At 39.9% G+C, this 16,740-nt stretch overlaps 1 protein-coding gene across 10 annotated transcripts in view; it reads right to left on the bottom strand.

The window, feature by feature from the left end:
• DENND1B (DENN domain containing 1B) overlaps window positions 1–16,740 on the bottom strand; it is a 260,763-nt gene that overhangs the window by 14,098 nt on the left and 229,925 nt on the right. The gene's annotated exons all lie outside the window — the stretch shown is intronic.

Below are 16,740 nucleotides of genomic sequence, written 5' to 3'. Positions count from 1 at the left end.
GGAAATCGACAGTGACACAATCATAGTAGGGGACTTTAACACCCCACTTTCACCAATGGACAGATCATCCAAAATGAAAATAATTAAGGAAACACAAGCTTTAATTGATACATTAAACAAGATGGACTTAATTGATATTTATAGGACATTCCATCCAAAAACAACAGAATACACATTTTTCTCAAGTGCTCATGGAACATTCTCCAGGATAGATAATATCCTGGGTCATAAATCAAGCCTTGGTAAATTTAAGAAAATTGAAATCATATCAAATATCTTTCCCGATCACAATGCTATGAGACTAGATATCAACTACAGGAAGAAATCTGTAAAAAATACAAACACATGGAGGCTAAACAATACACTACTTAATAACCAAGAGGTCACTAAGGAAATCAAAGAGGAAATCAAAAAATACCTAGAAACAAATGACAATGAAAACACGATGACCCAAAACCTATGGGATGCAGCAAAAGCAGTTCTAAGAGGGAAGTTTGTAACAATACAATCCTACCTTAAGAAACAAGAAACATCTCAAATAAACAACCTAACCTTACACCTAAAGCAAATAGAGAAAGAAGAACAAAAAACCCCAAAAGTTAGCAGAAGGAAAGAAATCATAAAGATCAGATCAGAAATAAGTGAAAAAGAAATGAAGGAAACAATAGCAAAGATCAATAAAACTAAAACCTGGTTCTTTGAGAAGATGAACAAAATTGATAAACCATCAGCCAGACTCATCAAGCAAAAAAGAGAGAAGACTCAAATCAATAGAACTAGAAATGAAAAAGGAGAAGTAACAACTGACACTGCAAAAATACAAAGGATCATGAGAGATTACTACAAGCAACTATATGCCAATAAAATGGACAAATTCTTAGAAAAGCACAACCTTCCGAGACTGAACCAGGAAGAAATAGAAAATATAAACAGACCAATCACAAGCACTGATATTGAAACTGTGATTAAAAATCTTCCAACAAGCAAAAGCCTACGACCAGATGGCTTCACAGGCGAATTCCATCAAACATTTAGAGAAGAGCTAACACCTATCCTTCTCAAACTCTTCAAAAATATAGCAGAGGGAGGCACACTCCCAAACTCATTCTATGAGGCCACCATCATCCTGATACCAAAACCAGACAAGGATGTCACAAAGAAAGAAAACTACAGGCCAATATTGCTTATGAACATAGATGCAAAAATCCTCAACAAAATACTAGCAAACAGAATGCAACAGCACATTAAAAGGATCACACACCATGATCAAGTGGGGTTTATCCGAGGAATGCAAGGATTCTTCAATATATGCAAATCAATCAATGTGAGACACCATGTTAACAAACTGAAGAATAAAAACCATATGATCATCTCAATAGATTCAGAAAAGCTTTCGACAAAATTCAACACCCATTTACGATAAAAACCCTCCAGAAAGTAGGCACAGAGGGAACTTACCTCAACATAATAAAGGCCATATATGACAAACCCACAGTGAACATTGTCCTCAATGGTGAAAAACTGAAACCACTTCCAGTAAGATCAGGAACAAGACAAGGTTGCCCACTCTCACCACTATTATTCAACATAGTTTTGGAGGTTTTAGCCACAGCAGTCAGAGAAGAAAAAGAAATACAAATCAGAAAAGAAGAAGTAAAGCTGTCACTGTTTGCAGATGACATGATACTATACAAAGAGAATCCTAAAGATGCTACCAGAAAACTACTAGAGCTAATCAATGAATTTGGTAAAGTAGCAGGATACAAAATTAATGCACAGAAATCTCTGGCATTCCTATACACTAATGAAAAATCCGAAAGTGAAATTAAGGAAACACTCCCATTTACCATTGCAACAAAAAGAATGAAATACCTAGGAATAAACCTACCAAAGGAGACAAAAGACCTCTATGCAGAAAACTATAAGACACTGATGAAAGAAATTAAAGATGATAGAAATAGATGGAGAGATATACCATGTTCTTGGATTGGAAGAATCAACATTGTGAAAATGACTATACTACCCAAAGCAATCTACAGATTCAATGCAATCCCTATCAAACTACCAATGGCATTTTTCACAGGACTAGAACAAAAAATGTCACAATCTGTATGGAAACACAAAAGACCCCGAATAGCCAAAGCAATCTTGAGAAAGAAAAACGGAGCTGGAGGAATCAGGCTCCCTGACTTCAGACTATACTACCAAGCTACTGTAATGAAGACAGTATGGTACTGGTACAAAAACAGAAATATAGATCAATGGAATAGGATAGAAAGCCCAGAGATAAACCCATGCACATATGGTCCCCTTATCTTTAATAAAGGAGGCAAGGATATACAATGGAGAAAAGACAGCCTCTTCAATAAGTGGTGCTGGGAAAACTGGACAGCTACATGTAAAAGAATGAAATTAGAACACTCCCTAAGACTGTACACAGAAATAAACTCAAAATGTATTAAAGACCTAAATGTAAGTCCCAACACTATCAAACTCTTAGAGGAAAACATAGGCAGAACACTCTATGACATAAATCACAGCAAGATCCTTTTTGACCCACCTCCCAGAGAAATAGAAATAAAATCAAAAGATAAACAAATGGGACCTAATGAAACTTAAAAGCTTTTGCACAGTAAAGGAAACCATAAACAAGATGAAAAGACAACCCTCAGAACGGGAGAAAGTATTTGCAAATGAAGCAACTGACAAAAGATTAATCTCCAAAATATAGAAGCAGCTCATGTGGCTCAATATCAAAAAACCAAACAACCCAATCCAAAAATGGGCAGAAGAATTAAACAGACATTTCTCCCAAGATATACAGATTGCCAACAAACATATGAAAGAATGCTCAACATCACTAATCATTATTGAAATGCAAATCAAAACTACAATGAGATATCATCTCACAACAGTCAGAATGGCCATCATCAAAAATCTACAAACAATAAATGCTGAAGAGGGTGTGGTGAAAAGGGAATCCTCTTGCACTGTTGGTGGGAATGTACATTGATACAGCCACTATGGAGAACAGTATGGAGGTTCCTTAAAAAACTAAAAATAAAACTACCATACAACACAGCAATCCCACTACTGGGCATATACCCTGAGAAAACCATAATTCAAAAAGAGTCATGTACCACAGTGTTCATTGCAGCTCTATTTACAATAGCCAGGACATGGAAGCAACCTAAGTGTCCATCGACAGATGAATGGATAAAGAAGATGTGGCACATATATACAATGGAATATTACTCAGCCATAAAAAGAAACGAAATTGAGTTATTTGTAGTGAGGTGGATGGACCTAGAGTCTGTCATACAGAGTGAAGTAAGTCAGAAAAACTAATACCATATGCTAACACATATATATGGAATCTAAAAAAAAAGCCATGAAGAACCTAGGGGCAGGACAGGAATAAAGATGCAGACCTGCTAGAGAATGGACTTAAGGACACGGGGATGGGGAAAGGTAAGCTGGGACAAAGTGAGAGAGTGGCATGGACATATATACACTACCAAATGTAAAACCAATAGCTAGTGGGAAGCAGCCGCATAGCACAGGGTGATCAGCTCGGTGCTTTGTGACCACCTAAAGGGGTGGGATAGGGAGGGGAGGGAGGGAGATACAAGAGGGAAGAGATTTGGGGATATATGTATATGTATAGCTGATTCACTTTGTTATAAAGCAGAAACTAACACACCACTGTAAAGCAATTATACTCCAATAAAGGTGTTAAATAAAAAAAAAACTATACTTTCAGGCACTAAAATTTGATAAAAATTTTAAAAATTACAAAAACAGTATGGTACTGGCAAAAAAAACAGAAATATATAGATCAATGGATCAGGATAGGAAGTCCAGAGAGAAACCCATGCACTTATGGTTACCTAATCTATGACAAAGGAGGCAAGAATATACAGTGGAGAAAAGACAGCCTCTTCAGTAAGTGATTCTGGGAAAACCAGACAGCTACGTGTAAAAAGAATGAAATTAGAACATTCCCTAACACCAAACACAAAAATAAGATTAAAGACCTCAATGTAAGGCCAGACAGTATAAAACTCTTAGAGGAAAACATAGGAAGAACATTCTGACATAAATCACAGCAAGATCCTTTTCGACCCACCTCCTAGAGAAATAGAAATAAAAACAAAAATAAACAAATGAGACCTAATGAAACTTAAAAGTTTTTACACAAGGAAGGAAACCATAAACAAAATGAAAAGAGAACCCTCAGAATGGGAGAAAACATTTGCAAATGAAGTGACCGACAAGGGATTAATCTCCAAAATATACAAACATCTCAGGCAGCTCAATATCAAAAAAAACCCCAACCCAATCAAAAAGTGGGTGGAAGATCTAAATAAACATTTCTCCAAAGAAGACATACAGATGCACAAAAAGCACAAGATGTTCAACATCACATCTCTCATTATTAGAGAAATGCAAATCCAAACTACAATGAGGTATCATCTCACACTGGTCAGAACGGCCATCATCAAAAAATCTACGAACAGTAAAATGCTGGAGAGGATACGGAGAAAAGGGAACCCTCTTCCACTGTTGGTGGGAATGTAGATTGGTATAGCCAGTATGGAGAACAGTATGGCGGTTCCTTATAAAACTAAAAATAGAGCTACCATATGATCCAGCAATCCCATTCCTGGACTTTTTTTTCCAGGAGAAAACCGTAACTTGAAAAGATACATGCACCACAATGTTCACTGCAACACTATTTACAACAGCCAGGACATGGAAGCAACCTAAATGTCCATTGATAGAGGAATGGATAAAGAAGATGTGGTACATATATACAATGGAATATTACTTAGCCATGAAAAAGAATGAAATAATGCCATTTGTAGCAACATGGATGGACCTAGAGATTGTCATACTGAGTGAAGTAAGTCAGACAGAGAAAGACAAATATCATATGATATTGCTTATACGTGGAATCTAAAAAAATGGTACAAATGGACTTATTTACAAAACAGAAATAGAGTCACAGATGTAGAAAACAAACTTATGGTTACCAGGGGGGAAAGAGCGGGGAGGGATAGGCTGGGAGATTGGGACTGACATATACATACTACTATATATAAAATAGATAACTAATAAGGACCTACTGTATAATGCAGGGAACTCGATACTCTGTAATGGCCTATATGGAAAAAGAATCTAAAAAAGAGTGGATATATGTGAATGTATTGTATATGATTCACTTTGGTGTACAGCAGAAACTAACACAACATTGCAAATCAGCTATACTCTAATAAAAATTTTTAAAAAGTAAATAAATGGCAGTAAAAAAAAAAAGTATGCACCCAATATAGTAGCACCTAAGTATAGAAAGCAAATATTAACAGACATAAAGGGAGAAACTGACAGTAATACAATCATAGTAGGAGGCTTTAATACCTTACATCAATGGACAGAACATCCAACAGAAAATAAGGAAACACTGGCCTTAAACAATATACTAGACCAGATGGACACACACACACACACACAAAGAACATTCTACCCCCAAACAGAGTATACATTCAAGTGCACATGGAACATGGAACATGGAACATTCTCTGGGATAGATCACATGTTAGGCCACAAAAAAGTCTCAGTAAATTTAAAAGGACTGAAATCATATCAAGCATCCTTTCTGAACACAACAGTACAAAACTAGAAATCCATTACAAGAGGAAAACTGGAAGAAACGAAACTCATGAAGACTGAACAACATGCTACTAAACAACCAATGGGTCAATGAAGAAATCAAAGAGAAAATAAAAAGCACCTTGAAATAAATGAAAATGAAAAACATTGTTCCAAAGTTGATGGAAAATCAGTTCTAAGAGGAAAGTTCATAGCCTACCTCAGGAAAAAAAAACATATAAACAATCTAACTTTACACCTAAAGGAACTAGAAAAGAGAAAAATAAATAAAGCCCAAAGTTAGTAGGAGGAAGAAAATAATAAAGATCCGAGTGGAAATAAATAAAATAGAGAGTATAAAAACAACAGAAGAGATCAATGAAACTAAGAGCTGGTTCTTTGAAAAGCTAAACAAAATTGATAAACCTTTATCCAAACTCATCAAGGTAAAAAGAGGGCCCAAATCAATAAAATCAGAAATGAAAGAGAAGTTACAACTAATACAAAGAATCCTAAGAGACTACTACCACAACCTCTCATATACCAACAAATTGGACAACCTGGAAGAAATAGATGAATTCCTAGATACATACCATCCTCCAAGACTAAATGGGGAAGAAACAGAAAATCTAAACAGACTAATTACTAGTAATGAAATTCAATCAGTAATAATTAAAAACTCCCAACAAACAAAAGTCCAGGATCAGAAGGCTTCACAGGTGAATTCTACCAAACTTTTAAAGAAGAGTTAACACCTATCCTTCTCAAAGTATTCCAAAAATCTGCAGAGGAGGGAAAGCTTCTAAACTTGTTCCAAAAGGCCAGCATTACCCTGGTAACAAAACCAGACAAAGATATTACAAAAAATGAAAATTACAGGCTAATATTCCTGATGAACATAGATGCAAAAATCCTCAACAAAATACTAGCAAACCAAATCCAACAATACGTTAAAAGGATCGTACACCATGATCAAGTGGGGTTTCTTCTAGGGATGCAAGGGAGATTCAATATCCACAAATTAATCAATGTGCTAGAGTGACAGAAAGGAAAGAATGAGAAATATGGGAACGCGCAGTATGTTTCTCCATAATTTTGGTAATCAGCAATGTATTGGGACTTATAACTGTAATACCACTTTACAACTATAAGCTTAAGGTATGTGAGTTAAACTAGAAATTTGGGAAACAGCCTAAGAACACAACTACCACTTACAACGTTATTTCTGTGGGAAAAATATATTTCACCCACTCACTCCAGAACTCACAAAATATAATGCAGCCTCTGATTCTAAAGACAAGTCATTATTGTTACACTGACCTCTGTGTATGCTTACCATTATGCCAGCTCTGGGTCTTGCATTTAATTCTTTTAATTAAAAACAAAACAAATCAAAACAAAAACCAAATGAACAAAAACTATGAGGGAGCTGGGACTTTATGCTATTTAACAAATCGTCATTGACTATTTAAGAACTAATACAAGAAGATAATAAACACATAACTTAATATTTATGTTTACAGCATACTTTGCAAAGCACTCTCACATACACACTGGGCTAGGTTCTGGGAATACAGAGTTGAGTTAGGTTGAGTCTCTGCCTTTAAGCGGCTCAATGTCTAGTGAACCCCACAGTACATCTGGAGGAACACCAGGGAGGCCCCATAATTGCTCAAGGTCACACACCTTATCAAGAATAAGAACCAGAAAGTGGAACCTGATGTGTTGCCAGCCCCTTGTTCATTTTCTTCCACAAGTTAGTTTCATATTCTACAATCTGCCTGCATATACCATAGACTCTCAATTATTTTTTTATTAACTATATATATATTTTTTAATGAAGCTCCTGCTTTTCCACAGTCTAAGTCATTTAAGTCATAAGTGCTTCACAAGTACCTCTGTATTTAGTTTTCCATTTTCTATCTAGGCCAGGGTTCTATCAATTTATATATACATAGGAGTGTAAAAGTGTAACTTAGGGTGAGTTTTCACAACAGAATGAGAATTAGAATCAGAAGTAAAACTGATTAATGTTTTGCTTTCTACGGGCGTTACGCTTTGGCTAACTGAAATAAGCTTCTAATGAACAGTTATCGAATATGTATATGCAATAATTCAATTCATTAGGACCTGCAACCTCCATATACAGTATGAAGTAACAGTGTCCAAACACACGGTGAATGTGTCAACTGCTTGATGACCTCATATTACATAATTGTTAAGGTCACAAAAAAGAAAAAAGAAAAATAATTATAATTTGATCAACACTCAAGATAGAGGGAAATGGCAGCGTATTTAACAAAAGCATCATCAGCTCCTGAGCTCACATGACCCCAGATTATCTCTACGTCACTGTTTCTGATGGGTTTGGACGCAGGCACAGTGCTTTCAGAGGAAATAAAGAATTGTTTCCACTATACCCAGCACACACGACACAGGCAAAAAGACCTGGTCATAACTTTATGAACAGGAGTCTTTTATGGGTGACTGGCAGCTAGTAAGCTTAGAGTGCAAAAAATATACTGTGTACTCTTCAGGGTGTGTGATACACAGCCAACACGAGGGCATCTTTATCTGGATTCATACCTCACAGATACATCATTGCCGAAAACCTGCACACTAAACTACACAGAAACGAAACTACGACTAACAGAAAAATAATCCCAACACGATGAAAATTAAAAATATATATATTTTAGTAAACTGACTATAGCTTTTGAAAAGCTGTGCATATCGTTATTTTTCTAACTATAACGTTAGATAGTTAATAGTTGCAGATGCCAGTGGAATGGACTTTGTATACGGTATGTTTTCAGAGAAAAATACTATTCTATTTCAGATCTGGATAGAAACCTCACAGTAACAGGTGTACAGTGGGAAAGTTCCCAAGGGCCAATGAACATGTTCGTCATAAATTATTACCTAGAACCCCCTGAAACAAGTGCCAGGACAGTCGTAACATGGCTTATACTTGGGAACAGGAGCTTTCTTTAAAGAAAAAGTGATTATGAAATAGATTGAGAGAGAGCTATAAGCAGTCAACATGGAGAAAAAAGAAAAAGAAAAATTAAGTTGATTTACATTTTTAAAAGACCATATAAATAGTTTTCAAAGTTGCACTAAATGACACAACATGGTTCTTGCCCCTGGAAAACCAGCCAGTGTCACAGGTAAGCCTCCCATCACCTGTGCATCTGCCGTGTGCAGTTAAGGAAGCTTCTCTCTTTTCTGTGTTTTGAAATGTGCGTAGCTTTTTCCATGAACTTTTCTGAAAAGGGGGGGAAAGACTCTTCCTTTCTTGATCAGGGTACAAATAATGGCCAGGTTTCTTTAATTTACTGACACAAGAAAGAAGACTGTAATCCTGGTTTTGGTGCCTCTAATCTTTAGGGAGCGTTAATAGCCTGTGATGACATTTTCTGGGCGTCCACAAAGTTAGCAGTTGCTCCCTGGTTCACTCTGCTCTGACCCACAAGGCATCACCAGGGCCCCTTTCAGCGCCTGATGCCTGCCCTGAGTTGTTCTACCACAGGACCTTTGCACAGGTTGATCCCCCTGCCTTGCAGGTTCTCCTCTTACACTGATCCCCTCCTCCCGGCCCCACTGTCTCTGCCACTACGCATCTGGACTCACTGGAAAATCTGTAACTGCCCACCCGCATCTGAGCCTCTTTCCTCCCACCTTGTAGAAAAGCTGCAGTCGCTGAGCTGCTGACAGACACATCTTTTTAAAGGCAAATACAACAATGCTCTGCTCCTCTTTCCATACCTCCTTCAGTGGCTCCCCACTGTCTTTGGGATAAATCTCCGACTGCTCAGTTTTGCCCAGACTCTGCCGCAGGGGTGTTCTACCAGCCGTCTTCCCTCCCGTGCGTGCGGGTCCAGCAGAACCTCCCCCACCTGGCCTTTTCCCCTCTTTCTCTAGTTGTCCTTCATGCTTTGCTCTCCCCTCCCGCCTTGCAGGATACACTTCCTCACTCATGCGTCAGTTTGCTGCTGCCTCCTGCATCCCTAGAGCACCTAGACGCACAGCTGCCGGGGGCCTGTCCCTCTGCACCGCGTCCTGGTTAGAGCCCCTCCTCCCTGCTCCACAGCCGGTTCCGAGGACAGGCGCCTTGCTCCCTTCTCTCTCGTACCCTCAGAACCACGCAGCGTGTGGTACATATTAGTGTCAGGAAAACTGCAAAAGACTTTGAAAGGAGCTAAAGATGACGGCGTGTCCTGTCAGCGGTATCTGGATGGTGTTCAGGAGACTTTGTGGGGTTACCTGATTCTACAGGGCTCTCCATCTTTCATTGTCTCTAACGACCTGCCCAGGATACAACTGGACAAACTGTGCAACCAAGTCCTTACCTGGAGCCTCTGCTGTGGACCACAGGTTGTAGATTTATGGAGCCGAAGCCTACAGAGCCCTCCCAGGAGAGCTGCAAGGTACCCACCTGACGGGGTCCAGCCTCAAAGGCGCCTTTCCCAGCAGGCCGGGAGCCTGAGAAAATCCAGGGAACCTCAAGAGGGATTCACCCCAATTTGTAGCTATTTCAGGTAAAACATATTTTTACCTGGTAGAAAGCTTTCTTGGGCTTAGTTTCCTAGCCTTCAGATAGCAAATAACAGGACTTTTAGCAGCCCAAACGGATTTCTTACGAAAACTTCCAGAAGTAAATTGTGGCCATAGCTGGCCTATACTGCATGGCTCTAGATTCACAAAGGTGTGATGTAAATAATCAGGTCAAACCTGATGAGAACAGCCTTCTTTTCTGATCAAGAATAATCTTTGAGATCATGAGGATCACAGGGGGAGAGAATGTCAGGAAAAATGTAAAAGATATTGAAATGCGTCCAAAATTACGGGTGTCCTCTCAAAGGAATGTTAGGTACTGCCTAGCCTCCTGGGGCAGATTGGGGGATTGTCCAGCGCTCTGGAGGTCTGCATGGCTCACAGGCACTATTTTTTTTGTTTTTTGTTTTTTTTGCGGGCCTCTCACTGTTGTGGCCTCTCCCGTTGCGGAGCACAGGCTCCGGACGTGCAGGCTCAGCGGCCATGGCTCATGGGCCCAGCCGCTCCGCAGCATGTGGGATCTTCCCAGACCGGGGCACGAACCCGTGTCCCCTGCATCGGCAGGCGGACTCTCAACCACTGCACCACCAGGGAAGCCCCATAGGCACTATTAATAACCCTGCAGAGGCCAAAGGTACCTTGGGGAGGACTGACAGCAACGGAAATGTTTCTTGTCCCCAGGGATGCAGCGAATTCTGCCCAGTGGAGCCGCAGGTATATGGTGCAGACAACGACAGTTTTGTACCTGTTAGCATGTACACTTCAGTATTTTTGACTGTCTAGGTGTCTGTTCTTTGAAGTATCCTTTGTATCAGTTTTTTTTTTACATCTTACTGGCTTTCTCATTAGCTAATGAACCAAATAAAACGAGGGCATTATAATTCTACCCTTTAATAAAAAATTCTTCTTTAAAGCAGGTGGTTAGTGTTTCGTGAATAAATGAATACCTCCATACATGGTAGTAGTTTCTGTTGAGCACTTCAACGAATTTTAAAACTGATAGGAAAATACATAACGCAAAGAAGACGGTACTGCGCTAACTGGCCGACATGGGCATTTTCAGCACCCGCGAGGCACAGAGGAGTGTTACGCTCATTCATTCAGTAAAGATTACAGAAATGTCTGCATGTACCAGGTAGTGGGCTACATGCTAGTATGAGTATGACCGACAACAGGGCCCCTTGCCCTCATGGAGACTGTGGTCTAGTAAATGAAACATGAATTAAGTTGAATAATATAAGCATACAATTATGACAGCAGGAACCTGTACTAAGCTACAACTGCCACAAGGAATCTGACCTCGTCAGGGAGGTCAAGGGAAGGCTTCCCCTGAAAGATGTTTGACTTCAGCTCTGAAAGGTCAGTAGGAATTAAGCAGATGATGAGAAGAGGAACTAAAACGTGCAAAGGTCCCGTGGTGGGACGACCAGGGCAAACACAATAGAATCAAAGACGCCTACGGTGCCCCGTTGGTCAGAGCCTGGGTCCCCTGCACAGGGTTATTTAAGGGCCCACTGGTCTTGCAGTTGCCTGGCTGACCACTAGATGGCAGGTGTATACTAAGAAGGCACAAGGCTGGATGCAGGTAAGTTTACAGCAGGTCACAGAAACTGGGGGAGATCAGAGGTGTAGCAGGAAAGAGTGGGAAGGCAGAAGGTGGTAGCGGGGATGGAGACGGGGACAGACCCAACTTGCAGGCCCCGATGGTGGAGGGTAACAGGAAGCCATTCATTGTCTTTTCCCTTCAACAAATATTTGAGGACCTCCTGAAAGCTTCTCTGTACTCCTTGAAGGTAAGTAGCAGCCACACCTCATTTAAAAAAATAAATTCTTGGCATCTCTTCACACCACAAACATCCGTTAAGCACCTACTACACGTGAGCTACTGTCTTCCATGCTGTGAGGCACACAAAAGAAAAGAGTTCCCTTCCTCTCAAGATTTTCAAAAAAGGGTGAAAATGCCAAATACTGAATATAATAAAGCAGTTACAAACACAATTCTTCCTATGGATATAACTGCACTCAGCTTTTTTGATCACATATGGCAACTTATGTAAATGACCATTAATACTGATCATGATTTATGTCAAATTGTAACATTCCTAATAAGTAGGTTCCATCAGCAGGCTAACAATACTAACAACATAGAATTGTAACTACATTCTTTAAATACTGGTAAACTGGGATCAATAAGGAGATCTGGAAGTTTCCGAACTGTACAGACCTAGTGCAGCTGGAACTCTAGCTATGGTCAGGCACTATTGACCCCGGAGGCTGTGCAAACTAGCAAGTAACTACTGGCATTTGCAGCTCTCTTGGGAGCCAGTACTACACTAAAAGGGTACATTTTTTGGATGCAAGAAGACATCATAAGGAAACAAAACAAGCAGAGTTTTACATCCCTCTGACGCAAAGAATTAAAAATAAAGATGGGGAATTGGCCGTCACACGTCTTCAATTGGACTCACTAGGTTCTAAACACATAATTGTGCAATAAAAATTTTCTCACATGGAAATATAAAATATAAAGCGAAAAATTAATATACTATCAATATTTTGGAAGTAAAGCACTTGTATAGCAAGGGATGCTTACTAAGAATGTCAAAAATACTAAACTAATGCAAAAAAGCTATCAGTGTGGAATGAAGTTTATTAGAGAAGATATTGTATTAGAGAAGAGAGACACTGAGTGAAGCAAAGAGAACGGACTGGAAAAGACCAGAAGGAAGAGCAAACACACGAGGAGAGTGACAGAGGCAGGGGGTCCAGGTCACAATACCATCAAACCCCATGTCTAATGAGGCAGCAAGAAATGAGTCCGGTTTAGCTACAACAAGCAAGATAAGTGTTTCCTTTCTTTTCACTACAATGGTTTCCCCAAAGCATATCAGAGGCTAAAATGGTGAGGATCTTCCCCGATGCACAAGGAGCCTGTTATCCTGCAGTTACCATTTCTGTCACTAGATGGCAGACAAATCTAACACTAGGGCAAAATCCTGGGTAAGGTGAAATTCATAGTTGGGGTTAAGGGGCCAGGGAAGGATAAGGGATACAGGCAGATGAATGGGAAAATAAAAGTTTTTAGACTTCATAAAATTGAGATGCTTGTAATATATGAATTTTTGGAAAGGAGGTACTCTGTGCTACTGTCCCCATTTCAGAGTTGAAGTGACTGAGGTCCAGAGCGTTACCTGGCTTTTCCGAAGTCTACAAAAACCCCCTGGGCCTATGCACTTTGCAGCCTAACACAAAAAATATCTGCGTGAAATAATATGGGAATAAGTTATCAAGAAAGCTACTATACAGAATTATAATGCCAATACCTTAAAAATACATGGCAGTTTGCAATTTGAAAAGAGGTTTAAAAACGTGTGTCATCATTTTTACAGGCGGTAACTGAAGCACAAAGTGCCCTACCCGTGACTTACTTGCTTCAGTGTATTAGGTGTTTTATAGGTCATACGTTAAATACCTACTTCACCACACACTCTGGTGGGCATTTTCCCTGTTTTACATATTAGGGAACCAAAAGCTTAATGAAGTAAAGTCTCCTGGGCAAGATTAGACAGTTAGTGACAGAGCCGAGACTGCAACCCAGGTGTTCTGGCTTTCTGAACAGAACTCTTCATTATAATTACACTAGATAGGTCAGTCCTCAGAGACCCAGAAAAAAGAAATGTCTGAAAATTAACCCAAGAAAGACCTTCTTAAAATGGCAAGTCTTAACCTCAATTTTAAAACAGGTGGTAGTTACAGAATGATCAAGAGTACTGCTGTCCGGGTAGGTGAAGAGACAAGAGATTAAGACACTTTTCCAAAGATATTTCTGTCACAGCAAGAAAGTTAAATCGAAGGATTAACAAGATACGTGTTTGCTGAAGTCTGATGAATTCAGGTTATGAAGGGCTTCTATTACCAGGCTAAGGAAATAAGCTTGAATAGAAGCATCAGAATTCCATTTCTGAGCAGCTGAGTGTCACGTGAGACTAGTTCCGGCGGGAAGATTCTGAAGTGGTCCGGACACATCCGTGACCACTTCACCAGCCTCCCCTCCTACAGCCACGGCGCCTTCTCTGCCAGCTTTAGCCACTTCATTCTCCATCACTCGGCCGTCACCTGATACGCCCTCTCTTATGAAAGCAGTGCTCTGTGAGTACATTCCTGTCTTACCAAGTCCTCAAGGCCAAGAATCATACCTTTTAATTCATTTTGCTTTTAAATCCACTTCCATTTTGAATGCAAAAAGCAGCAAAAGAATGTCGATTCCCATCCTAACCATGACAAACATCTGGATGGTCTTAAAGAAAAATATCGTAATTTTTTCTTGAACCTATCAGGATGCTGAGTTGTAAGGCAACCAAGTAAAATGAATTCCATAGAGTTAGAAGCCCCTCCAAAGAGAGGTAGGAGCCAGGATCTATTTCATCCTTGGCAAAGCACACACACAGAAGAAGAGCAGCTGGAATATAAACAGGGAGGAAGAAACGTGCTGAAATGCAACCAGGACCACATGGGGACCAACATGCCGGTTAGGAAGAGCTGGTAGACTCAGCGACAGGGGTGCTTGCACTCGCAAGCTCTTCTCCACAGGTAAAATCCTATAATTTTATTTGCCAGATCAGGCAACTCAACCATCTGGTGCTGCAGAGAAGGACTGGGGACAGACAGGAGTCTGAAAGCGCTCCCATGGGGGTGCAGGCCTGCAGGAGACAGGCACGAAGCCCACTGACTCCTGAAGGTCCTTCATTTACATACAGCAAGAGCCAGAGCTGCTGGCAGACGTCAGCAAACTCAACCCCAAGACCACGGGGGCAGGTGTAGAAGTACAAACTCTACACCCCAGGGAGGAGCCGGAGGCCCTGACAGGCACAGGATCCTACACGGATACCAAGCATAAATCTACCACCACTAGGGAGGGGCAGGCGGCCTGCAAACTGCCCCAAACCAATCACAGGTAAAGGGAAGTTTATCCACCACAAGCAGGAAGGGAGGGATGCTGAGAAGGTCCCACACCTGAGCCACAGGGGCACATGGCCTATGAAGACCAAAGCCGGACCAGAGCACAGAAAACCCATAAGGCTAGGACCACGTAACTAGCAACAGAAATTAACTGCCGAGGGACGGCTGCAAACACCGAGAGAGACCCGCTACGTAGAGCGACTGCCGACAGCTGAGGGTGAAGGCGGAACACTGAGAAAAACCTTCCGGTACCTCCAGAAGTACTGCCGTCTACACACACTTATAATAACAGCAGCCACTGCAGGTAATGATGTCAACAACAAAATCCCAACCAGTCCAACACATGATGAACTCAACCTCTTGTACTAACGGCCTCACACCATTTCTGGGTGTAAGTACTATTTAACTTACTCTCTACTGCTTTTTTACACATGGGGCCCATCACCCAAGAACTACCAGACATGAAAAGTAAGAACAAAATAAAAAGGAGAATATGCATAAACAGATGGGATGACAGCAGAGAGATGGAATCTATAAAAGAGTCAAGTTGAATGACAGAATTGTAAACAAAAACATGATATAAAAGATAAAGAATTCTTTGATGGGCTCATCAGCCATTTAAAACAGGTCAATAAAAATTATTTAAACTGGCATTCCTATACACTAACAATGATCTAACTATCTGAAAAGGACAATCCCATTTACAACGGCATCAAAAACAATAAAGTACTTAGAAATAAATTTAACCAAGGAAGTGAATGATCTATACAACAAAAACTTTTAAGACACTGATGAAAGAAACTGAAGAAGACACAAATAAATGAAAAGATAGCCTGTGTTCCTGGATACGAAGAGTTAATATTGTTAAAATGTCCATATGACCCAAAGCCAGCTACAGATGCAATGCAATTACTATGAAAATTCCAACAGCATTTTTCATAGAAATAGGAAAAGGAATCCTAAAATTTGTATGGAACCACAGAAGACCCCAAATAACCAAATCAGTCTTGGAAAGAGCAAAGCTGAACTTCCTGTTTTCAAATTATATTACAAGGCTATCGTAATCAAAACAGTATGTTATTGGTATGAAATACACATAGATCAACGGAACAGAATCACAAACCCAGAAATAAACCCATGCACTTATGGTCTAGTAAGATTTGACAAGGGAGTCAAGAATACTCAATGGTGAAAGGGTAGTCTATTCAATAAATGATGCTGGAAAACTGGATATTCACATGCAAAAGAATGAAATTGCATGAATTTAACCTTACATCACAAATAAAAGTTAACTCAAAATGGGTTAATAAGGACTTAAATTTAAGACCTGAAACTGTAAAACTCATAGCATGTTAGAAAACATAGGGAAAAAGCTCCCTGTCATCAGTCTTGATAATGATTTTTTTGGATATGACACCAAAAGCACAAGCAACAAAAGCAAAAATCAACAAATGGGGCTACATCAAACTAAAAAGCTTCTGCACAGCAAAAGAAATTATCAACAAAATGAAAATTTCTCCCATTCTCATGGGATGGAAGAAAATATTTGCAAATCATATATATTGGATGGGG

Source organism: Aethalodelphis obliquidens, unplaced genomic scaffold (genome assembly GCF_003676395.1).
Source record: "Aethalodelphis obliquidens isolate GAN/ISIS:26980383/991018 unplaced genomic scaffold, ASM367639v1 scaffold24, whole genome shotgun sequence".
Taxonomy (NCBI): domain Eukaryota; kingdom Metazoa; phylum Chordata; class Mammalia; order Artiodactyla; family Delphinidae; genus Aethalodelphis; species Aethalodelphis obliquidens.
The sequence above is the reverse complement of the archived record's forward strand: the minus strand, read 5'-3'. Positions and strand labels throughout refer to the sequence as shown.